At 43.5% G+C, this 25,431-nt stretch overlaps 1 protein-coding gene across 2 annotated transcripts in view; it reads left to right on the top strand.

The window, feature by feature from the left end:
* Positions 1-10,198: 10,198 nt before the first annotated feature.
* The window catches only part of RP1 (RP1 axonemal microtubule associated), a 302,837-nt gene continuing 287,604 nt past the window's right edge, over positions 10,199-25,431 (top strand). The window contains exon 1 of one of the 2 annotated variants that reach the window (XM_054985404.1): positions 10,199-10,300. The gene's annotated coding sequence lies outside the window, so the exon portion shown is untranslated. The remainder of the gene's footprint in view (positions 10,301-25,431) is intronic. The other variant, XM_054985406.1, reaches the window with a different exon arrangement.

The raw sequence follows: 25,431 nt of genomic DNA on the forward strand, positions 1-25,431 counted from the left end.
GGATTAATTCATACTTTATTGCTATGGGCCTAGCAGGGTGGATGCTGGCAGCCCCCCTCCCCCCATCTAGGCTTTTCCCTCCCTCACCATTTATACTTTCTTGGGAGGGAGTATTTCCAGCAGCAATAGCTCAGCCTAAGGCCTTCAGGCAGCAGGGGCCATTTTGCAGTTTATTCAGTTGGGTGCAGTCATTTGGAGAGTGACACCCAGTGACCTTCTTAGTTTCCTGGCAGTGCAGCCATGTTGTGAAGGCATCTACAACATGCACAGCTCCAAGAGCGGCCATTTTGAGTGTGGCATTTGTGTGGCCTGATTTGCCTCCTGCTTACTGGCATTAGCAGTCATTTAAGTGGGGCTTGTGCAGTTACCTGCAGACTCATCCTTTCAGGATGATAAAGAGGCCAAAAGAAATATTGGGTTATCACTGTCTATCAGTCAGGAGGGCTGAAGCAGGGTTAGGCCCAGCCCCTGCAGGCCTCTAGCTTGTCTAGACCTCCCCCACCTCATTGTTCTACTTTGTCTGGAGAGAGTACTTACAGCAACAGCAGAGAAGGCTTGTTTGAGGTGTGGGGGGGGGAGGAGGCTTGCAGTCATCTGAATGGTGGATTGCCTCACATATTATTGCTACTGGTCAGCAAGGATCTATAGTCCCAGGGTCATGGCTAGTTAACCACCTGCCCCCCTTCCCCTGCTCAATTTTGCAGTCTTTGTAGGTCTAAAGGTTTGTTTTTAGGTTTTGTCACTCACATCACTCATGCCACCTAAAGGCATGCTGTGTTGTTGCATCTGCTGAAACCTGCAAAGCTGTCATGCAGAGCACAGAAGTCTAAGATGTGATCTGATCTTTCTACCAGATTCGCACAATTGACAGCCAGTAATGGATCCGGCCTAGGCTGCTGTAATCCAGTCATGCAGAGGTGAGAGTAGACCTGATTGACAAGATTATCATAAGTGATGGGCAGCAGCTGAGATGCGCTAGTCTATGGTTGCAGTGGATTGATGAAGTCAAGTCCATCTGGCAGAGGGGGACTGTCCAGCACCCCCGGCAGCAACAAGTCTGGCACACAGCCTCTTGTGAGGTGATGGGGGAAGATGACATGGATATGGCCGAAGGAGATTTGTAGTTGGAGCTTGTGCTGGTAACGGTAGAGTGCAACCACTGGTTAAGGAAATAATGGGGGCATTTGCTATGTTTTGCATGGGAAGTGTATCCGAGACCATAGGGTATGGGACTGTGGTGCAAATGTGCTGTCAGGTACCGAGTTTGTTGGGGTAAACTGGACTGGTCTCTGTAGTGGGGAGCCTGTGATCACTGAGGGCAGGCCCATGGGCCCTGGTTAGGGAATGTCTCACCATGCAGCCTTGCTAGTCAGGCCTGGTTACCTCGCTCCTGGCGCATTACGCCCAGTTACGCTTTTTAAACTCTTTCAGTGGGCAGTGAGTGTCCTGGAGGGCGGTATATAACTCAACTGTTAATTTTGTGACATTATTAACATGTTTAGGCTATACATGCCAGAGCTTTACATCCCAGGGCTTCCTACCCATTGGTAAGGCATCTGAGCCTATGTGATCGGTAGCTCAAGTGCTCTCCTCTCATGGGGCAGGAGTATTATCCCCAACAGGCCTGTTTGGCATAGGAACTTCCCAGGGCAGTCTTGCCCTACTCGTACACACTCTTTGACTGGCCATGAGGTCTGGGTGGGTACAGCAGTTGGTAAGGCCTATGGCAACTCTGGGTTGGAATTTTGCCTCCTCCTAGCCCAACCTGGGGCTCTTTGCTGTGGAGTTTTCATTCAGGGGCCAATCCAATACAGGCTGGGCTCTTCCAACTGGGCGCCCTGCCTCTGGTTTTGCCTTGATCTGAATCAACTGTTTTCCTCAGTGAGCAAGTAACACCCGGCTTTCATACATCTCTGTTTCCATTGTCTGCTCAGTTTTCCTATGGCCTAATCCCCTATGGAGTGGTCAGGGGTAGCCTTTCCGGCACATGGCATGAAGTTGGCAGTCTCGGTGGCAACTGGGTCAAATGCAAAGGGTGGTCATGGAGGCCATGGGGCCCCAAGGGGGCTGGGGCCATGCCCCCCTTGGGTAGCAAAGGGAGACCGTGCAACAGGGTGTGGCCACTTCCCTGACATGTATGACACTTCCTCACCACCCCCGATGGTGTTTCAGAGATAGCGATGCTCCACATGGCCTGGCAGCTCTCTTTCAGTACCCAGTTTGTACGGAGCAGCCACTAGAGCCACAGCCACGAACCTCAGGCCATTATTCAGCAGGTTGTCTGGTGCCAGCCAACAGTGATTTTTCAGAGTTACGCTGAGGCTGGTGTTGTAGAATGGTTTACTCATCATGTCTTTTTTGGTGGGTGCAGCATATTGCCACAGGAGTGTGAAGTCCCTCATCTGCTGGCCCAGCGTGGGGTTGTTCGGGCAGTTATTCGAGCCTAGAGGATGCCAGTTGGGAATTAGCTTGGCTTTGTTAACGGCAGTTATCAAGTCACAGGGCCAACTAGAACTGTGTTGGCCAGTACTAATATTAAAGAGAACATCTACAAAATGATTTATCGTTGGTACATGACACCAAAGAAGATTGCGCTAGGGAACTTGAACACTTCTAATAAATGCTGGAAATGTAGGAAGCATGAGGGCTCCCTCTATCACATGTGGTGGTCGTGTGAGGTAGCTAGGCAGTTCTGGGGGGAAATAATAAGAGAAATGAGTGAAATTTTACAGTTTCAAATAAATAAGAACCCAGAACTCCTGCTGCTAAACTTGGGAATGGAGGGAATTCCAGCCCATCATAGGACGTTGATATTTTATATGACTGCAGCAGCTAGACTTTTGTATGCGCAGAAATGGAAAGTACAAGAAGTGCCAACTATTGAAGATTGGATCTACAAATTGCTGTACATGGCTGAAATGGACAAGATGACAAGAAAACTGAGAGATCTGGACTCAGGGCAGTTTAACACAGAATGGGAGAAGCTGAAACAATATCTGAAGAAGAAATGGGAGGTGGGAGGAAAACTGTGGCAGTTTGAGAACTACTGAAGTATAACAAAAGTATAAAAGAGAGGGGTGACTTTACCGGGGGAGGAAGAGAAATGTGAATTTATAAGCAGTTAGATTAATTGATTGAGATATATAAAGATATGTAAAGATTAATTGATAGAATATTGATAGAGAATAATTAATGATAAGGTTTAAACATGAGGATTGAGTAATTAACAATATTTTCTTTCTTTGATAAGATTTATATGCACCAAACTGAATGCATAGAAGAGTTAAATTGATTGATTATGTGACGAGTTATATAGAATTACCATAAAAAAATGAGTAACATATAGAGAATAAATCAAATTGTTTGATTTAAATGTGGGAAATTTTTATGGTTTATGATATACAGGTTTATGATATATAGAAATATTCAAAACTGGAAAATGGGATAAATTGTTTATCTAAAGACGTACAGTTTGGGCGTATAATAAGTAAAGGAGTTAAAGATGTACTGCTTAATATAATGGAGAATGTATATTTGTTTTAGACAGAGGAATTTAAGAGAAGTAAGGGAAAAGGGACAGAGGGTGGGAAAGCTGTTGGAAGTCAACAAAAGGGGGGGAAAGGGAGGGGGTTAGAAACGAAAAATCAGGGGAAAATTGAATGTAATGTAAAAATAATAATGCTCTAACCCAATAAAAAAAATTTTCAAAAAAAAAAAAAAGAACTGTGTTGGCCAGGCTGCTGCCACTGTGGTGAGGTGACTGCTCCCCTCTGCATATCTTGTCATGCGCCTGAGGAGGTGATGGATACGGCAGATCATGGCCTGGCCCCTCTTTCTTTACAGGATCCCACAGACTTGCAGTGCCTGGGCAAGTAGTAGCCTGTTGGCTTGAGGGGAGGTGTGGTCCTCCACCTTGCTCCTGGTCATTCACCTGGTGGATGATAACTCACTCACAAGGTGTGCTGTTTTCCTTACAGGTGCACAGATTTGCAGTGGCCAGACAAGGAGTGACCTGATGACTCGAGGGGAGGTGCGGTCCTCCGCCTTACGTCCATGTCAGTCACTTGGTGAGTGATGACCGTGTCTCACAGGGCATGCCGTTTTCCTTACAGGCTCACAGACTTGCAGCACACAGGCAAGGAGTGGCCTAATGGCTCAAGGGGAGGTGCGGTCCTCCACCTTACATCCTGGTCATTCACCCAGTGGGTGATGACTGTGGCTCACAGGGCATGCCGTTTTCCTTGCAGGCTCACAGACTTGCAGCGGCCAGGCAAAGAGTGGCCTGATGGCTCGAGGGGAGGTATAGTCCTCCACCTCACGTGCTGGTCATTCACCTGGAGAGTGTTGACCTTGGCTCACAGGGCACAGCCCTTTCTGTACAGGCGCACACAGGGTTGCATCACACAGGCAAGTAGTGGCCTGATGGTTTGAGGGGAGGTCAGCCTCCACCTCACATACTGGTCATTCACTCTGGGTAATGGCATCAGCTCACAGGGCATGGCCCTTTCCTTTCAGGCTCACACAGACTTGCAGCACACAGGCAGGTAGTGGTCTGATGGTTCGAGGGGAGGTCAGCCTCCACCTCATTTTAGTCATTTACTGCATGGTAGTGATCTGACTGGGCAGGGTATGCTCCCGTCTTGTTACAGGCTTGTGTGGGCAAGCGGGGGCCTGGTGGGTTGATGCTTGGTCCACAATGCTCCTGCGCTGGTGTAGCAGGAAGCTTGGGACCCATTACCCCTGTGGGGCATATGGCCAACTGAGCCTGGAAGGAGGCAGTGGGGGAGGGTCTGTGCATTTATTTGCCATGTCACCACATAAGGCCAAATTTGCCGACCTCTACAGAGGTGTGGGTGTTCACCAGTCCAAATACTTCATCTTAGGATAAGGACTGGATTTGCTGACCTGTACAGACGTGACAGGGTTCACTGGCAATAACATCATCATAAACCAGAGGCAAGGGCTCCAGTGGGCCCTAGGCCACCTGTGGAGTGCTTGGTCCTAAGCAGAGGCGTGGCCCCAACAGTGGCAGGAGAGAGTTTGGGGATAGAGAGCGGGCCAGTGAGCACCTGTTGGCAATTCCCCATTGGTGGGGAAATGGGGTCTACCAGAAGTGGATGGTATGCTTGTGACGGCTACCACCACCTGGAGACTGCCTGCAGTGCAAGTCCTTCCCTCATGCTGTTCTGCTGAGGCTTTAGGAGCTTGAGGGGGGTGGGGAACCATTTTGCCTACCTGGCTGGAGAAAAGCTATTATATGGATGGCTCCTACCCAGGGCTGTAGGGCTTGCCCAGACAGGTCAAGGTGGTGATCCAGGGGTGACCCCGTGGCTTGACCTGTACCGCTAGTTGCCCTTGCCATATTTAATGGTTGATGTTATATTAATAAAGTGGCTCTTTAGCTCCAAATCCTGTGTCTGTCTCTTCACTCTGACTGGGGTGGCAATTAGTTGTGTATAGTTAGAGATTTAGAGATAATGCTGAAGGTAGTAAACAGCCTGTTGGGAGAAATCATCCCATTGACAGGTGACAGCACTTGTTTGCAATTAGGCCACAGCAAAACGTTCGGTAAGCTTCAAGGTCTTAGGATCTCACTGGTTAATGGGGAACTGCACAGATGTGTGGCCAGCAATTAGCCTAGGGTTGACAGGTCAGCTGCTATGGCAGGAATTCTCTTGTATTGTCGAAGGCTTTCACGGCCACAGCTGCTGGCGAAACGTCAGGAACTACAATGCCAAGACCATGGCAATACAGCCCGGAAAACCCACAACAACCAGGAATTCTCTTGCTGACAACCTCTGCTGGTCCATCGGCCCGCGGGAGAAAAATGAATTTAAAAATTCCTGTCAGCATGATAGCATTATGACTCTTCCAGGAGAAACTCAAATGGGGCATAATGCTGCTCTAGGAATCATTGGAAATTCTATATTGTTTAATGACAGAATTTCTGGCAATCCTAGAGTAGTGTGATGACATGCCTGCGTATTTCTTGGAAGGGATATAATACAGTCACACTGATGGTGTCCCTATGTCTCTCCGCGTTAGAGTCCCATCAGTTGCCAGCTGCTGGCTGGCAACTCCAAATTAGCCCCAGAGGGGGTGGAAATACATGTTCCCAAGTACCTAGGGATGCTCAAGTGAACTTCATTTCACATGTACCCCTCCAACTCTCCATGCACTCGCTCACACAGTCACATTTCAATTTGCTCCGTGTGAACACATTCACGTGTTCGATATCAGTTCCTCCTCAACTGTTAAAAGTATCCCAGTTTCCCTTACATCCATTCATTGAAATGCAGATCTTGATACTTTCTCACTCCTTAAAGAAATGCAAATGGCAAGTCAAGGGAGCCACTTGCAGATGCAGTCACACGAAGGAAGCTCCCATGAAAGCATAATTCACGTTCGCCGAGCAAGAACAGCCTGCACGTTAATTGAGGACCACACATAAAATCTTGCAATTGAGCATCCCCAAGTAATTTGCAATGTGTATTTCCGCTCTCTGAGTGACATCTCAAGAAGACTGTGAGTAGTCTTCATAGAGAGGGATATTGTAAGCCTATCTTTGTTTTATTTTGCCCTGTTATGTAACCACCACCCTGCTTATAACATTTTGTTAGACCTTAATAAACTCTGTCTTTATCACAATTGACTTGTTCTCTTTTTGTGTATCCATCCCATGAAAATACAAGCAAAGTCTGGCAGGCCCTGACTGTAAAGTAAGGCAATGAGAATGATTGAGAGTGGTAGAGCTGAACTGCTTATTTCTCAGTTTCTGCCAAGCTCCTACACAGAAGCACAGCTCAGTGCCCTTCAGGATGCTGCAGCCTGCCAAGAGCACTCAGGGTCCCAGGGAGCCTTGCCAAGTGCTTGCTTGTGGCGGGCAGTCTCCTACCAATTGCTGCCTCTGTCCACTGATCAGTGAGAGACGGTGGGGGGGGGGAGGAATGGAGGTTGCTCACGTATTCTCCCTCTTGATTACATCACTTCCAGTGTGACCCAGAAGCAATGGCACTGTGTTTGGGCCAATTTGTTAACAATTGGCCCAAAACACCACAATTGACATTGTGTGGGGATGATGAGTATGCACGCACATGTTCCTGTAAGTCCCCCCCCCCCTCACCTCCCACCCATTGCCAAAAGGAACCTGGCAACCTTATGAGTTCCAGGGCTTGCAGTGAGTTCAGTTAGCTGGGGAAGGAAGAGAGAACTCAGCTTAAGTGCAGCAGGTTGGAGCTTGCCCAGGCTGTGGCCAGGGGAGATGAGCACTTGGTGGGTTTGCCAACTTCTGGGTGGGGCCTGAAGATCTCCCAGAATTGCAGCGTATTTCCTGACTACAGGTTAGAGATTCAGGTTCAGATCCCTAAGCTGCCATGCAAGCTTGCTTAGTGAACTTGGGCTAATCACACACACTCATCCTAACTACCTTTGGACAAATATGTTCCCTTTAGTATAAACAGATGACTGTAAGGGTAAAATGGAGGAGACGACAATAATATAAGGTGCTTTGGGTCCCATGGGGGAGAAAAGTGGGATATAAACGAGGTGAAAATTTCCCCTTCCCACTCAACACTGTGGTTCTGATGCAAATCAGCCCCTCCTCTCATGAAGCATTGACGGAGATTGTAAGCTCTTACCATTGGAAGGTTATAAGAAGCTGTTTGGATGGCATGCCTACTTGTGGCAGGATAAAATAAAAGCTGATTCTATGTTTTTGCATCATTATATCAGAAGGAGCCTCTTCACGATCTGGAAAAAATATAAAAAATATCTGGGTGAAGGCATCCCCTCTTGGGTGGTACCGTTTGAAGTGATTGATCCAAGAGCTATCTACAATGAAGAACAATGTTTACCATATAAAGAGATATTGATTATGGAACAGAAAATGAAAAGAATTAAATCGGAGGAAGAGTTATCTTCTTGTTACGGATGGTTCCAATATAGACAGATCAGAGACCTTTATAATTCGGATTGTTCAAAAGAAGGAATTAAATGGGAAAACTCAGAGTTGGAAGAGACTATACTACAAGAAAGCAAAAAGAAGATATCTAAGATTTATAAAATACTTTGGAAGTGGTATACAGAGGATGAGACGGTCAAAGTACAGATGGTGAAGTGGGCAATTAATTGTCATAAATAACAATGGAATCATGGGAATATTTATGGAAAACTACACTGAAGATTTCAACTTGTACCAGTATTAAAGAGAATGTTTATAAAACGATCTATAGATGGTATTTAACGCCAAAGAAGATTGCGCTTGGAAATGCTAACATGTCAGATAAATGCTGGAAATATAAAAAGCATGAAGGATCATTGTATCATGTGTGGTGGACATGTGAAATAGCCAGACAGTTCTGGGGAGATATTATAGAATTAATAAATGAGATATTGCAGATTCAAATAAAGAAGAACCCAGAACTATTGCTATTGAACTTAAGCATGAAAGATGTTCCTACTCAATACCGAATATTACTATTTTATATGACGACGGCAGCAAGACTTTTATATGCGCAAAAATGGAAGGTGCAAGAAATACCAACTATTGAAGATTGGATGCATAAATTGCTGTACATGGCGGAAATGGATAAAATGACAAGGAAGCTGAGAGATCAGAATCCAGCGGAATTTTTTACGGACTGGGGAAGATTGAAAACATATTTAGAAAAGAAGTGGGACGTAAAGGGGGAATTATGGCAATTTGAAAATTATTAGAATGGATTTGTTATTAGAAGAGATAGAGTCTTTACCATATGAAGTGAAGTATTAGCTAATTGTTAGCCCAAATGTAAGTGGACTTAGAGTTAATAGATATTGTTAGAATTACTAAAGTAGATATTTTATCCGACTGTTAGTTAGTTTAAATTTAAATATATGTGGAGCTAATATAAAGTAATAGATAATAGATTTTAAGTTTATAACAATATTTTTGAAGTTAATAGATAGGGCTTAGTTGAATAAAAGAGTAAGTAAACATGAGATAAAGAGTTACAGAAAAAGGGGACAGATTGGGAATAGATTAGGCTATAGGGTTGGAAAGCTTTTGGAAGTCTTGGAAAAGGGGGGGAGGGAAAGGGTGGGGGAAAGGATAATGAGATGCTATTTGAAAGTTGTATATTAATATTCTCACCTAATAAAAACTTTCTAAAAAAAATGAAGCATTGACGGAGATATCTGATCAGGGATCTTCCCTGTCTAGTTCAGCTCTCAGTTGTACCTTTTACCATATGAACAGCTAAAAATATAGTATACTTTAGAAGCATAAAAGAAGTCCTGAGGCTCTCTACCATTCACTTTCCAACATCAGCCTAAGGAGAGTTCACAAAAAGGGCATGAAGGCCCTTTGTTTTATTCTAGCATCTGGCAATCAAATGGTATACTGCTTTTGGACATGGAAGTTCCATTTAGCTTAAATAGATGAGTGTGAAGGAAAAATAGTTTGGCTGGAAGGAAGTTTGCAATACAATTCCATGCAGAAATCCAGTTTGGTGTAGCGGTTAAGAGTGGCAGGACTCTAATCTGGAGAACTGGGTTTGATTCCCCACTCCTATGCTTGAAGCCAGTTGATTGACCTTGGGTTAGTCACAGCTCTTCCAGGGCTCTCACAGCCCCACCACCTCACAGGGTGATTGTTGTGGGGATAAAAATAACATACTTTGTAAACCGCTCTGAGTAGACGTTAAGTTGTCCTGAAGGGTGCTATATAAATTGAATGTTGCTGCTGCGGTTGTTATCCAGTCAAAGTCTGTTGATTTCAATCATATTAGACAGGAATAACTCTGCACTGTTATAATCTGATCCTATATATAACTGTAATTTATTTATGTATAAACATTCATAGAATTGGGGCTGAAAGAACAGCTACTTGGAAGTATCTTCAACTGAAATCACTGGGGTCTGCTAAATGTATTTAAGTTTAACAATACTTATACACTAACTATTGCTCTGACGCTTAATTCATATAGTGTAGTGAAGATAATGATGGCAACCACAGTCAGGGAAGAAGTTGTTTCCTCTGTTGTGGCTATACAAAAAGCACTCTTACTGTTGCTACAGGAAGTACTGGCATTACTATTAAATCAACATCAACATAGTCACTCAGGGAGATCATGTTGATTATGTATCATAGCTACACAGATAGGCTGAAAGAAGCAGTTCTAAGGGACAAAGTTGCATCAATGGATCTTTGATTCCCCCCCCCCTAAAAATCCTGCTTCTTCCCTACAGCTTTGCTCTGTCACATCAAAGTGGTTTGAAACAGCAAGCAGTTCATAATTCAAGAGAATCCTGGGAATATCAGGTAAAAAACCTTTATCTTCTTCATAAATTTACTATGGCCAAGGTTTGATGCCCAAGGTGCCAGTTGTCTGGGGCTGAGTTTGGACTGTAAGGGCCTTGTTGGAGATATTTATTGTGTTGCTGTTTTTTGCCTGGCACCTTATGAGGGAGACTGGCAATTTCCAGATTTGAAAGCTTAAAATGAGAAAGATACATCGTAATCCTAAATATGGTGAATGGGATCCAGTGACTTGTATGTACAAATGGGCCATGCTGTCTAATATAGAATGTGAGGATCCACAAATGTGACGTATTCTTTAGCCCACAAAGCCTATTGATAACTATGCAGTCTCTGGCTCAAAAGGGTAATTCTTGAGCAACTGCGCAGAGCAGGGATGTAAATTTTTATTTGGGTACTGGTTTGATTTTGTGATGTTCCAAATTTTTTCATTTACATTAGTGGTTGTTACTGTGAGGCAAACACACACGCGCACACACACACACACACACAGACACACGCAAATGTGCTTTCATGGAGCTAAATATCAGTGCACTGGAAGTCTGGATATGAATGATGATAAAGTGTCTGATGATGAGTACCAGAGGTCTTTCTGGCTACCTTAGGCTTCATCGGACCCAGGACAGGAATTGATAATATTCTTCTGTCTTAGGCCAGAGGCTAATGAGCATCAGTGTTCCTTTTGACATGTAACAGTGCAATCCTAAGCAGTGTTACTCCAATCTAAGCCCATTGAAATAAATGGTCTTAGACTGGAGTAACTCTGCTTAGGATTGCACTGTAAATCTATGATCTTTGATTGTTGAGTTGGAAATTAAAATAGACCAAGTTAATATACTGGTGAACAAAAGGTTTTGTTAATAGCTCTGCCACATCCCCCCTTTATTGCTTTCCAATATCTTTTATCAAATTGTTTTTTTTCTTTAAAAATGAAACTACATATATAAAAATAAGAGATTTTGTGCTGTGAATTTCTCACTGATGAGAATGTAAATGAATATAGGATTTAATACTTGAATGTTTATGAAATGGAAAAAAGGGAGGGTCGTATTGTTACACTTTTTTTAAATGTTAGAGTTGCTAATGAAGACCAACTCTCTGTTTGTATGTGAATTAGCTTAAAACATTTCTCTCTCCAATTTTTATTTTTCAAATGTCACTATATCTTTTCTTATCAAATAAAAGTAACCTGCATACAGAAGATTCTAAGCACAGGTTGCTTTGCTTGATGTGAGCATGCTCAGAAGGGTGCTTTGTGAAATGTGTGTCTGTGTGTATCTATTTCTATCATTAATGCTCAAAGAGTATTTCTTATAGGTCCAGGACCATTTGTACACCAGCTGAACAGCTGTACTTTGGTTCTGGGCTGATATTTAGTCTGTGTACAGATATTGTGTGTATGGTGGCATGAGTGTCAGGGAGGGTTCGATGTCTGCTGGCCCTGCCTTTAATTTACCTATATGCAAATAAATGGGTGTAGGCACTTTATGTATGATCTATACATTAGATTTTCCAGACTGCATTTTTGAAGCTTAGGCCCCTGTGTGGATGTGCAGGGGCTTGGGTAGAGTCAGAAGACATGATCCCGGTTAATGAATGTGCAATTACCTGTTAGAGTACTGGTGAGTGAATACAGACACCTCTTCCAAATCACCAATTTCAAAGCTGAAGACTTAATTATTTGTTTGGAAGACAGAACTTCACATATAGCATCGTACAAGGATATATGGAGTGGGGATCTAAAAAGGAACTTGATTTCTAGCAGCAGTTATAATGGTTATCTCTCAGCTGAAATAAACAAAATCAAAGATGCTTGCCTTTTCTTAGGATGCTTGCTATACCTTCAGTGGTACACTACACAACAGTACTGTAAAAATGATTTAGTCTCAAAATTATTGCTTAAGATGAGATATACCAACAACATCTTAAAGCTGCACAGTATCAGAAAGGAAGACACTGCTCTGGCAAATAGACCAATGCAAATGTTTAGGACTTTGCATTTATGGTGCTTGAGTGGTTAAGTTGGCAAACAAGTCTGATACAATGTGTTCATTTCTACTAGTACACTATGTTGCAATTTATTCCCTAAAGGAGTATGGCTTGTTTGCTTCTCCACAGAAACATTTATGACTATTTGTTTTCTATTACACATGAATCTAGTTAATGTTCCTCTTGTAGTCGTGTATTATTTGGCACCATGGCAATATCTTTTAAGGTTTTATTTGTATGATTCCACTGCCCTGGTACCACATTCCTTGTATTAGTAACACATAAAAGTAAACAGAAACTGCAAACAGAATCTGGCATCCTGATGGGTATTGTACTGTTTTTGATTGATTGGAGCATACGGATGGTTACTTAACAATGAACAGGTTAGGCAAAAGCTGCAAGAAAATGAGCTGGCTTGGATTAGATGCTGCAAATACACAGGAAGTGGGATGGGGCTTCCTATGTCTATGGAGGCATTGGTTCATGGCTTTTTGGTTTTGGAAAAAAGCAGTCAGGTGGGGACATGAGAGAGGTCTGAGAAGCTGTGAACAGAGTGAGCAATCCTAAACAGGCCTAGTCATAATCCTACTCAGATCTATTAAATGAGGCTTACTCCCAGGAAAGTGCTTTTAGGATTGCCGGTTAACCTTTCTCTTTCTTAGCCGAACTCAAAATTTACCAGTTAAGTTGATTTGTAGTAGTTTCTAGACAGGGATTGAGGATGTTCCTTCAGAAATTAACTAATCAAAACCCAAAGCAAACACACTTTGCCCTTTAATATAACAAATCTGAGTACCAGAGTTTTTTTTTAGCTCTCTTCATAAATCTTCAGAAATGACTTTCTGCTTTCAAAAATCACTGATATTATTGTGTTTCCCTGTATTCTTTTCATGGTTGCATGAGGTGGGCACAGCAGGAGAGGCAGTGAGCAGAATATGATGGGTGGCAATCTATCTAGCAAGAGTATCTTCTAACCATGATAGCAGCCCTTTCCAAGGAAATCAATCTATAGTCATATCTCTGCACAGCATTTCAACCTTCTGCCAGTTTTTAGACAGTCTTTAAGTTTATATGTATTTTCAAGTTCACTAATGCTTACTATTTACACAATAATAACCATTAGCAACCTAATTGTTCTTTATTTTTGTTTATTATATTTTATCCCCTTCTTCCTCCAAGGAGTTCAAGTTAGTATGCATGAACTCTACCTAGCATTGCCAACCTCCAGGTGGAGCTTGGAGCATTTCTGGAATTACAACTGATCTTCAGATGACAGAAATCACTTTCTTTGGAGGAAATAGCAGCTTTGGAGGGTGGACTGTATGGCATCACATCCCTGCTGAGTTCCCTCCCATTCCAAGCTCCACCTGCCCCAGGCTCCACCCCCAAATCTCCAGGGATTTCCCAACCTAGAGTTGGCAGCCCTACCTCCACTTAATTGTATCTCACAACAACACTGTGATGTAGGGTAGGATGACAGTTACTGGCAAATGGTCACACAGTGAGATTCTTGGCTGAAAAGAGGTCTTCCAGGTCTAAATACCCTTCAATGAATATCTTTGACTGAAGTTGGAAATCGAATTCTTTCATGATCTTGAGTATGAAACATGATGAAATTATTTTGGATTAATTAGTGTAGAACAGGGCTCTTTTGGAGGGGGAATGCACCAGAACGGCATTCCGGAACATCTGAAAAGAGATCACATGGGTTTTGGCCCTACCCACGTGATTCCTTTCCTTCCTCGCTGCCTCCTCGCTGCCCGTGTCTTTAGCAGCAGGCAGCTGCAGAGGCAGCAGCAGCACCACCACCACCACCACCATCCCCCCATCACCACCTCCTGGATTCCCTGGTAGGAACTCAGGGTGGGGGTGGCCATGGGAGGTGCGCAGGGGTGTGTGTGTGGCCTCCCAGCCCATCATCTGGGCCTGGAAGCAGTGAGGGCTCTCCAGAGGAGGGTAAGTTGCTTTGAGTTCATTGTGCTTTATTTTAATTTATGTCTGGTGCGTGAGTGAGTGAGTGAGTGCATGCTGGGCTGCAGGGGCTGGCTCTCCAAAGGAGGGTAAGTTGCTTTGAGTTCATTTGCTTTATTTTAATTCATGACTTGTGAGTGATTGAGTGCAAGCAGGGCTGCTGGGGCTGGTTCTCTAAAGGAGGGTAAGCTGCTTTGAGTTTATTTGCTTTATTTTCATTTGTGACTAGTGAGTGAGTGAGTGATAATACATATTTCATTTCCATTCTTCTCTACAACACTTATTTTAACATACATATTTAAGATTTAATCTCTCCAAGAAGATAGGGATCTCTTCATACTTAGTCAGCTAACTAAAAGGAAAACAACCTCCTCTTCCACAGTGGAGGAGGGCTGAGCATATTCAGTATGTTGGAACTGTAAGAGTCAAAGTAAAAAAAAGGAGACAGGGAAATAGAGGTACTGAAAGTTTACTGAACTATGGAGAAAGAGATTTATGTGAATGGGAGGGGGCAGATTTTCAGACAGTTTATTCACCTTCATTCCCTGTGCTTTCTTGTTGTCTCCCAGCTTGTATTTACTATTCTAGGTACATCTTTTTATGATGGCTCCTACAAAGAAATAGTTTCATACTCTCCATCTAAGATAATGCACCAACATAAGAAGAGAGGCCAAATTCACACTGTTAGAATATGCAGGCCCACACAACTTAAAAATAGCTTGGCCGTGTCAGGACTGACTATGTTTCTTATGTGATCTAACCAAAGAGACTCCATTTTAATCCTCTCAGTGTTTTAAGTGCTTCTTTTGCAGGTGACAAGCAGTCCAGTAACAGTTATCTCAAAGAAGAGGAATGTTATGACTACAACCTTTCCAGCCCTGGGAAAGTTTCACTCTCTCAGCTTCAAGCCGTTTGTTTTGAGAACTATGAGGGGAGGATGGGACTTGCTGGATTATGCTATTCTGTACCTTAACCTTTGCCTGTCATTCGTAACAATACTCATGTATCAGCATCTTGGTTAGTGGACTATAATGGTTGTTTATATTCAGTAAAATCTTTTGAAAGCAATGGACTCATGTCTAATTGCAGGAGATAGATTGGATTGCAACTTTTAGTAAGCCACTGTCTGACATTTTGTTACGAATCACATCTGTTCCAATGCCTAAGCCGAGGCAGACGGATACCAAGGCCGCGTCCAACAGGGACCCTTTGTTTGATCCTTACACCTCCCCTGGTTCAGAAGGACTGGAACCTCCTCGACCCGTTCAGGGAGGAACGGAGTCCAGGCATACTACGCTGTATACCCTCGCACCCGAAAGAGCTGAAATTCGGCCCAGGGTGGCAACAGAATCTCTGATATCCTTGCCTACGCCGAGGCAGTGGGGTTCGAGGCCGAGGGACACGAGGGAAAGGAGAGCAAGTGCGGTGTTTACTAAGTCGCAAATGGACAGGAAACGAAGTGTCAGTTCGGTAGCAGAGCATTCAAGTAGCCAATCATGGTATCATTGGAATTGAGAAGCCAACCAATTAGAGTGGGACCGAAGGCGTTCGGAAAGTACCCAGGTGTGGGAGAGTTGGGACTACGCGGATGTCACCCCGTGGACAGGGCAACACGAACTGAATGAACAAAGTTGGGTACAATTGCAGAGCCAAACTTTAGCGGTGGATGCTGGAATTTCGGCGGTAACAGGATTAGCTAAAGGAATCCTGGCGGGGATATCGGAAGAAGAGCAAGGTAACAGGGCCTGGGGCATGGGAGAAATTCGGCCATGGCCTCGGGCGATGGTTTCCTATGCAGAATATATGGAAACTACCCAAGTTCCCAATGAACCTCCTCAGGAATATTCTGAAATGGTGGGTGCCACGGCGGCCCCAGGACGTGTACAAATGTTAGAGGAGAGACTTTGTAGTATGGAGGAGAGCTTAGCCCATGCTGTTCACCTGCTCTCCGTACTCGTTGTCGGAGGATCAGAAGAAGGCCCCATGCAGGAAGAGGGCGCCCGCAGCCGAGTTGTTGGCCAAGGTCTGGCGGCCCTGCAGAGTATTATCCCGGGACTATGTACCACCCCGAGGGAGCAACTGCTCTTACTAGCAGACGATCAGCAACAACCAGTACAGCCACCCGAACAACCTCAGGGGCCAGCAGACGAGAGACCGGAGGAACTTCCCCCTGATGTGCCGGGAGGGCCACCGGGAGGAGAGGAAGAGGCACCATAGGAGCAGCCACAAGAACTGCCGCAAGAGCTCCCGGTCCTCCCAGGAGAACAGCCGCAGGAGGAGGCTCCGGTACTCCCACTGCTGCCACCGCCGCCGCAAGGGCAGCCGCTTCCTCCACGACTTCCAGCGCCTAGGCTACCTCCGCCGCTAAGACCGAGAGGTCCACCTCCGCAAGGCCCTCTGGCTCCGCGACCGCAGAGACCACAGCCGAGGCCGCAAGGTCCTCCAATACCGAGACCCCAAGGGATCCCGCAGCCAAGGCCCCAGCACCCTCCGATACAACTGCCCCCGCGTCGACCTGACTGGCAGCCAAGGCAGGAACTGGCACCTGAGCCATACTACCCACTCCCTGCACCGGTTACCAGACCTCAAGAGTTACCAATGGGATGGGTAAAATTGGAAGCTACTTTCAATGGGGACCCCTCGAAGTTGGGATTTTTTCTAGTACAAGCACTACAATTCTTCAATCGTTGGGGACATTTATTCGAAGATGAGGCCAGTCAAATCGAACATTTGGGATCCCAGTTGCAAGGAAAGGCAGCAGAATGGTATGTAGCCCTGTACGAATTGGGGGCCCCAGAATTAGATTCCCTACAGGGTTTGGTAGACGTGCTCCGAGCGCAATATGAAGACCCATTAGAGGAAAGCAGAGCCCGAACAGAATTACAATCAATTAGACAAGGTAGCATGTCGGCTAGAGACTATGTTACAAAGTTCCGACAGCTAGCCGCCAAATGTCCAAGGTGTGAGGAATTCACCAAATTAATTTTGTTCAAACAAGGCATGAATCCCAGATTATTGGATCGGGCTCTTATGCAAGATAATCCCCCCACACTCTTGGGTTGGATTCAATTAGCCTGTGAAGTGGAAAACCGTATGCAAGAAGTGCGTCTTGTGGAACAACAACAAACCGCAGGGCACCGGCGAACCTCCATAATTGTAAGAGGGGGCAGGGGAGCAGTTATGCATCTAGAGGAGCGAGAGATGCTAGATGGCAACAAGGACTGTGTCTACATTATGGCCAAAGCGGTCACTTCGCAGCACAATGTCCACTCCGGCCTGTGCAAAGAACTCCGTTCCCACCAAGGCGCCCAGCCCCTGCCACTCTTCTCCCGCCGTCCCGCCCAACTCCCGCTCTGCGAACTACGAGAGGGAGAGGGACTTTCTGAAGAAATCCTCCTGAGAAAGGATTAGAGCTAGAAGAAATTATGGACTTTGATTCAACTGCTCTAATCAGTGAAGAAGCACCCGAAAGTCCTAATTCGGGAAATGAAATGGATCTGTTGTAAATGGACCCAAACAGCAGATGAAAACTCAGTCCGTTCCCATAGTGGAAAGACCTCAAGGGTCCATACTATTCATGCCTGTTACGTTAATCAATCCTGAAAGAAAGACTCATATTCGGGTGCAAGCGCTCATTGATTCTGGATGCTCCAGAGATATTATTGCACCGGCTCTAGTGAACGGATTAGTACTCCCAATAAAAGATCTTGAAACTCCAGTCATTTTTGAACAAATGGATGGCACTAATATGAATCCAGTCACCACCGAAACAGTTCCTGTCATCACAGGCATGGGACAACATTGGGAGACAGGATCATTCGTCATTAGCTCTACAGCGAAGTACCCTTTAACTTTGGGGAGCAGATGGTTGTGGGACCACAACCCAGACATAAATTGGACAGCTGGAAGCATCACCTTTAAACACGATAGCTGCAGAAATCATCGCTGGGACCAGAATTGGGGTAACAATCCTACCCTCATGGAACAAGCACTCTTAACCCAGGAGGAAATTAATCAAATACCTAAACAGTACTATTTGCAAGCCTTCACCGAAGAAGAGGCCAACACTTTACCTCCCCACAGGAGGACGGATTGTGCAGTAGAAATCATCCCTGGAGCCACATTGCCCAAAGGTAGACTTTATCCAATGAGCCCAAATGAAAGGGAAGAGCTCCATAAATTCATTGACACTAATCTCCAAAGTGGATTCATCCGACCAGCAAACAGCCCTCATGCTGCGCCAGTATTGTTTGTTAAAAAGAAAGATGGAGGGTTAAGACTGTACACTCACTTCAGAGGACTTAATGCAGTCTCCTCCACAAACACCTATCCCATAACTCTCATCAGAGATCTACTCAATGTCGTGGCCCAAGGTAAGATCGTCACAAAATTGGACTTAAAAGATGCCTATTTCCACGTTCGTATACGAGAGGGGGATGAGTGGAAAACTGCGTTCAATACGCCCTTAGGGCAGTACGAATATTTAGTTATGCCTTTTGGCTTGGCCGGGGCCCCTTCGGTTTTCATGTCCATGATCAATGAAGTATTGCACGACTTTTTATATAAAGGAGTAGTTGTTTACCTGGATGATGTGTTAATTTATTCAGAAACCGAAGAAGAGCATGTCCACTTAGTACAACAAGTATTACCTACTCTCATGTGCAACAAATTGCCCATCAAATTGTCTAAATGTGAATTTCACAAAACTGAACTTAGTTACTTGGGATATTGCATCTCAAAAGATGGGTTAAAAATGGATCCGAGCAAAGTGAAAGCAGTCCAGGACTGGCAAACCCCCACAAATCGTAAAGAACTGCAATCCTTTCTGGGGTTTGCTAATTTCTACAGAGAATTTATACAAAACTTTGCCCAAATAACTCTCCCCCTCACAGAACTCTTAAAAACTAAAAACAAAGGGGAGCAAGCTAAAAAACCGAAAGCGAAATTATTATGGACACCACAATGCCAATTAGCCTTTGATCTGTTAAAGCAGCAATTTATATCCGAACCAGTGCTGCAACACCATGACGAAAATCGCCCATTCATAGTACAGGTGGACGCCAGCGATACCGCGATTGGGGGCGTCCTCCTGCAGCGGGGGGAAGAGGATATTCTCCGACCTTGTGCATACCTTTCACGTAAATTTTCTGAAGCTGAAAGAAATTGGAATGTTTGGGAAAAGGAAGCTTTTGCGGTAAAAGCGGCGCTCTCCACCTGGAGACATTGGCTAGAAGGGGCCCGCCATCCTTTTGAGGTTTGGACAGATTACAAAAATTTAGAAGCGATACCAGCGATACCGCGATTGGGGGCGTCCTCCTGCAGCGGGGGGAAGAGGATATTCTCCGACCTTGTGCATACCTTTCACGTAAATTTTCTGAAGCTGAAAGAAATTGGAATGTTTGGGAAAAGGAAGCTTTTGCGGTAAAAGCGGCGCTCTCCACCTGGAGACATTGGCTAGAAGGGGCCCGCCATCCTTTTGAGGTTTGGACAGATTACAAAAATTTAGAAGCGTTACGCAGTCATCGGAGACTCAACGCCAAACAATTACGATGGGCGGAATACTTTTCAAAATTCAATTTCACCCTCAAATTCCTGCCTCGCAAAACTAATTTCCTAGCGGACGCATTTTCGCGCATGCCCCAACTCAAAAGCAGGAGGGAGGAGACGATAGACACAGTATTTTCGCCTACGCAACTGGGAGGTGTGGTTACTACGCGCAGCTGCACAACACAACCTCCTCACTCAGACCAGGGGTGGAGACAAAAACTGAAAAGCGAAGTCGAAAAGGAGGGGGAGAATGTGCCCAAAGAGAAATTAATTCAATCTGAACAAGGGGAATGGCTTTGGGGTAATCGATTTTATGTACCAAATAGTTTAAGAAAAGAAGTACTGCACCGCTGTCACGATGCCCCAACAGTTGGCCATTACGGATATTTAAAAACACTTCATCTGGTCCAAAGGCAGTTTTGGTGGCCAGGCATGCGCAAAGACATTTCGCAATATGTGGCTTCGTGTCCCATTTGCCTCAGCGCTAAAACGCGAAAAGGCAAACCTCCTGGACTCTTACAGCCCCTGGAAACCCCAAGTAGACCATGGGAAATTATTTCTATGGATTTCATCACAGATCTTCCCCCCTCCAAAAATCACACCTGCATTTTGGTTGTAGTGGATCTATTTTCAAAACAAGCCCACTTCATTCCCTGTACTACTATGCCTTTGGCAAAAAGGTTGGCAGATATTTTTCTGAAATATATTGTAAAACTCCATTCTTTTCCATCAAAGGTAATATCCAACCAAGGCGGACAATTCGTTGCCAACTTCTGGCGGGAGCTTATGCATCTTATGGGAATTGAACAAGGTTTAAGCTCCGCCCATCATCCGCAAACCGACGGACAGTCAGAAAAAACTAATCAAATATTAGAACAATTCCTCCGTTGCTACATTAATTTCCAGCAGGACAATTGGATTGATTTATTGCCTTTAGCAGAATTTTCTTACAACAACAGTGTGCATGCTTCTACTGGAGAAACACCATTCAAAGTAGTTTATGGCTATCACTTTAAAACATTTCCTTTTGAAGCTCTTCCCGCCGCAACAACCTCCAAAGACGTATCGGAATGGTGGGGGGAGGCAGCTCAACAATGGACTCTGATTCAACAACATCTTGACAAAGCTAAACAGGATTATAAAAAATACGCTGATCGCCATCGTGTGGCCGAATGGAAATTACATCCAGGAGACCTTGTTTATTTGTCTACAAAAAATTTGAAAGTTGCTCAAACCAGCCGTAAATTGGTACTAAAGTATTTGGGACCTTTTCCAGTTCGTAAAGTTATCAACAAAGTGACTGTAGCACTTGATTTACCAAAGAACCTCCGTCACGTCCATCCTACTTTTCACATCAGCTTATTGAAAAAGGTCCCCCCAGCAGATCAATGGCATACCCGTGCTCCTCCCATACCAACCTTGATTGATGACCAAGTCCATTATGAAGTACAGCAAATTTTGGACTCTAAAATCAAACGTAATAAGCTTTTTTACCTCATCAGGTGGAAGGACTTTGATTCTGGGTTTGATGAGTGGGTGGAGGCTATTCATGTTCATGCTCCTAGATTGTTAAAATCTTTTCACACTCTCTACCCTCTCAAACCAGGGGGAAGGACATTTTAGAGGGGGCAGAAATGTCAGGACTGACTATGTTTCTTATGTGATCTAACCAAAGAGACTCCATTTTAATCCTGTCAGTGTTTTAAGTGCTTCTTTTACAGGTGACAAGCAGTCCAGTAACAGTTATCTCAAAGAAGAGGAATGTTATGACTACAACCTTTCCAGCCTTGGGAAAGTTTCACTCTCTCAGCTTCAAGCCGCTTGTTTTGAAAACTATGGGGGGAGGATGGGACCTGCTGGGTTATGCTATTCTGTACCTTAACCTTTGCCTGTCATTCGTAACAATACTCGTGTACCAGCCAAGATATTGCATCTTGGTTAGTGGACTATAATGGTTGTTTATATTCAGTAAAATCTTTTGAAACCAATGGACTCAGTCATGTCTAATTGCAAGAGATAGGCTGGATTGCAACTTTTAGTAAGCCACTGTCTGACAGGCCGGACTAGAACTCTTCTTTTGTTTCATTGATACAGTTCTTTCATGCAGTATGTTGTTTTTCTATGCCGGGAAGCTGTGGGTCTAAATCTAATCAATTATTTATTGGGTGTCTTATTCTCCTTTCAGTTAGCCAACTGTTGCTTAGTGATCAAAGTATGTATGTTTCACATGGTACATTTTCCTAAAAATCTGCAGAGAACACACATTTTATGCTGGCACAGCAGAGCAAATTTATTGTGGGCAACAACATATCTATGTTGTACCTTCCAATTTATCCTGACCTCAGATTTGAGCTGTTCTTCCTGAGTATGTGACACCTGTCCCTAAAGTATAATTTAGTGCTCAGAATCCACCCATTAAAAACTTTGAACTTTCATTTCTCAACAAGAAAACATCGAGGCAGCTGAAATTGTTTCTTTCTGTTCGTGTGAAATATACCCCTCCCCCACTGCTCCCAATCACCTGGTTTAGAATGTAATTATTTTCAAAGGAATAATTTTTATCAGTCTTTCAAATCCCCTTAGCAGTAAAGAAAGCACGGTAGACTTCCAGATAAACACATTTTGCAATGTGTTTGTCTCTTATGGTATTAAACTTATAAAACATTTTCTCTCTATTCTTGTACTTGCCAAGGTACCTGCTTTTTCATAGGTTACAAAATACAGTCTTCTATAGATATATGGACAAATACAATTTTCTTTAGTTATGTTTTACATAATTTTTGAACAAGATGGGGAAATTTACTTTGTTGTGACTGGAAAATGATTTTAAGGGGCAACCTGACAACAAAAGAACTTTAAAGGAGAAATCCAGTTTGAGCCCTTGGTTTTTCTTAGACATCTTATCAAATATTGCTTCCATCTTTTATATGTTCCATTTCAGTGTTTTTAGACATTCAGATTCTACTAACAAATCTTATTAGGATTATTACAGAAAAGATAAAACAATGGAAAATATGGGGGGGGGGAAGGAATTTTCTAGGAATGTAGGGATGAAGGGGCTATAAAAAGACTATGTATATTAAAAGGCAAAAGTTCATTAGTAGGAGCTGTGCTAACCGGTCAGTCACCCCTTCCTTGGTATCTCTCCAAAGAAATGACTTGGTTGTGTCACTCACCACATTTCCAGCTGACAGGAAGGCTCAACAGGGAGCTGGATATCACATCCTGGAAAAACTGACATAAATGCCCCAAAGTCTAACAGCTGGCTGATGGTTGGGTCACCTACCAAAACAGCCTTTGAATGATTTCCCTCATACCTTTTAAATTGGTTCCCACACATGACTGGGGAGGGGGAGATTCCCTCTCTTCCAGTTTCCTGCTGATGTTAAACCAATGTGGTAACTTTCAAATAATCTATAAAGAGGGATCCCAAAGTTGTGTTCCTTTGTTCAGTCCCTGACAGTCACTGGTGATGCTAGGAGGGCGGAATACAGGAACAGGAAAAAAAAACAGTGGTAATTTGGGGGTTTATAATCTTTTAAAGCTCTCTTTATATGCTCAGAGATCTCCTCAGTATAGTTACTGTAGGAAATCAAGGAAGGGTGTAACCTACAATCCCAGGGTGCATTAGATCTTTTCCTTCCCACATCTAACTGCAATGGACTGCTTCTGCAGTTCTAAATATGCCTGTCCCCTCCCCCAGAGATTTTGTGTGTGTGTGTGTGTGTGGGTCCAAGTGCCCTTTAACATTCACCACGACTGAGGGCAATGCCCCCTCCCCATGCCTCAGGGCTGTTTGTTCCAGAAGGAAGGGAAGATCTTGTGTAACCCCAATTTTCTGTACTTAGCTCCTGCTGTTTCTTCCTGTTGTTGAATCTGAATGGAGAAAACAGCTGAGTAAAAATGTCTGTGTTAATATAATAAATCAGGAATGCATGCTAAGCATCAGAATTTGGAAAGTGTGATTGGATTTACAAATTGCTGTACATGGCTGAGATGGACAAAATGACAAGAAAACTCAAAGATCTTGATCCAGGAGAATATATTGCAGACTGGGAGAAACTGAAACAATATCTAGAAAAAAAATGGGATGTGAAAGGAGGATTGTGGCAGTTTGAGAATTATTAATATGTGACTTTATAAAGGGGAGAGAGAAGTAACTTTACCATTAATGGGGAAACTTAGCTATTAATTAATCTAAGCTAACATTAGTAATAAGGAGATTGTATTAAAAATAGATAGTTTAAACAGTGAAATGTAGATTGATATATTAGAAAATTGGAGATATAGAAGAATTTGAACATGCTTAGAATAAGTGATATAACATATATAGGATTTAGAAAAATTATGGTTAAGAGTAATTTGAGTAATAAGAGGGGTTTGGGGTTGGAAAGCTGTTGGAAGTCAGTAAGGGGGGGAAGGGGGGGCAGATATAATTTAGATAAGACGGGGAATTTGTGTATTGAATAATATTGTATGTACTCACCAATAAAAATTAAAAAAAAAGAATTTGGAAAGTGTGGTCAGGAAAAAGTAAGGAAGTTGGTTAAAACCTAGGATATTAATAAAATCAGGGACAATTTTAAAATAAAGTTCTCTAGGATTTTTGTGAGGGATTTGTGGATTGTGCCAAAGCTGTGAAAATAATCAATGAGGTGTATCAGCTTTTACTGTTCTGTACTTTCATGGCTATATACTTATACATGCTTACTTGTGAGGAAACCCCTTTGATACCAGTGGTATGCACTTTTAAATAAACATGTTAACCTCACCAAGAGAACTGCTTTTATATCTACCGCTTTTGTCTTTGTAGAATGCATTCATATTTCTGGTACTTGGCAGACAAAAGACCATGCTAAAATTAGAGGCATATTTATTAAAAGAAAAGGCTAATACAGACCAAGATTGTTCTGCTTTCATGTTATGCTTTGACAATTTAACACTGAGTCTCCCTCCCATTTGTTTTCCAACTCTTACATGACTGTGGCCATAGATAACAAGGGGCTTTGCTTGCGTTGCCAGATGATTTCATTGGGTTCAGATGATTCACTCATCATCTTTCTTTTGCTTGGTAGTGAGGCACACAGCAGTCTGGATGCTGTAGATTTTCACTCAGTTTTTCCAATGCTAGCAAATTTCCAAGTGCTTTTGCATTATACGGTCACTGTGTCAGGCTTCATAACTTAGAAGATGTGATGAGTTATTTTAATCAAAATATGATTTGAATTTGAATGTGAATGAAAGCTGAGTCTGCCCTTTGTTTTGAAATCCACATCAAAAATAACAAGTGGCATAGGGAGAAAATGTTATGGCTTTGGTTCTAGTTTTAGCTTCTGTGTTTATACTTGTAGTCTGAAGTACTTGCTCATCCAGATTGTGTACCTTTCTAGTTCAGCTGAAGACATATCTGTTTTAGTAAGTGCCATCTTTGCAATTGCAGATCACAGTGCAATAATCTACAATAGCGCAAAATCAAATGTGCCACTGCAAGAATTTTGTGCATTTATATGGCTAAATTCTGGTTTTGTAGACTGGGTTTTCCTTAGTGAAAAAGGGATTTCCTCCACCTTTCTTACCCCCTAAGGGTGCGTATAATGGGGGGAAATGAGCCAAAAAATGCACACAGA

This window comes from Eublepharis macularius, chromosome 7 (assembly GCF_028583425.1).
Source record: "Eublepharis macularius isolate TG4126 chromosome 7, MPM_Emac_v1.0, whole genome shotgun sequence".
NCBI classification, from domain to species: domain Eukaryota; kingdom Metazoa; phylum Chordata; class Lepidosauria; order Squamata; family Eublepharidae; genus Eublepharis; species Eublepharis macularius.